This window comes from Carlito syrichta, unplaced genomic scaffold (genome assembly GCF_000164805.1).
Source record: "Carlito syrichta isolate Samal-C Ts95f unplaced genomic scaffold, Tarsius_syrichta-2.0.1 Scaffold301936, whole genome shotgun sequence".
Taxonomy (NCBI): Eukaryota; Metazoa; Chordata; class Mammalia; order Primates; family Tarsiidae; genus Carlito; species Carlito syrichta.
In genome coordinates, this window is record NW_007246032.1 from 138,166 (window position 1) to 138,783 (window position 618).

The 618-nt window shown below is 46.4% G+C and overlaps 1 protein-coding gene across 1 annotated transcript in view; it reads right to left on the bottom strand.

The window, feature by feature from the left end:
• PHC2 (polyhomeotic homolog 2) overlaps nucleotides 1-618 on the bottom strand; it is a 182,697-nt gene that overhangs the window by 112,048 nt on the left and 70,031 nt on the right. The window lies entirely within an intron of this gene.

A 618-nucleotide genomic window follows, 5' to 3' on the forward strand; every position in this document is an offset into this window, starting at 1 on the left:
TGCTGGGCTCCGGTGATCCTTCCGCCTCAGCCTTCCAAGTAGCTGGAATGACAGGCGCACGCTACCACGCCCGGCTGATTTTTTTTTTAATTTATTGTAGAGATGAGGTCTTACTGCCCAGGTGGGTCTCAAACCCGCGGGCTCAGGCAATCCACTCACCTCAGCCTCCCAAAGGCGCGGGATTACAGGCTGAGCCACCGAGCCCGGTTTAATCTGGCTTTTAATATCTCCATGCCCAACCCCCTAACTGAAGCTGTCATTTTCGAAAAGTTACTAATGATCTCCTTTTTACTAAATGTAATGGACTTTTCCCACTCTTTCTGCACGACTTCAGACTTCTGACCAATTTCTCCAGCTTGAAACCTCTCCTCTCTTGAACTCTGTGATACTATATTCTCACAGTTAACAGCATGTCTAATTGGTCTTGCATCTATCAGGGATACAACAAACAGTGGTGAACAGAATTTACTTGGAAGAATAATGAGATGGTTCTTTTGCTTCTCTGATATTCCTTATTTTTTATTTTTTTAAATTTTTTTGAGTTGGAGTCTCACTCTGTCACCCAGACTGGAGTGCAGTGGCCGCTCCCGGTCACTGCAGCCTCGACCTGCTGGGCTC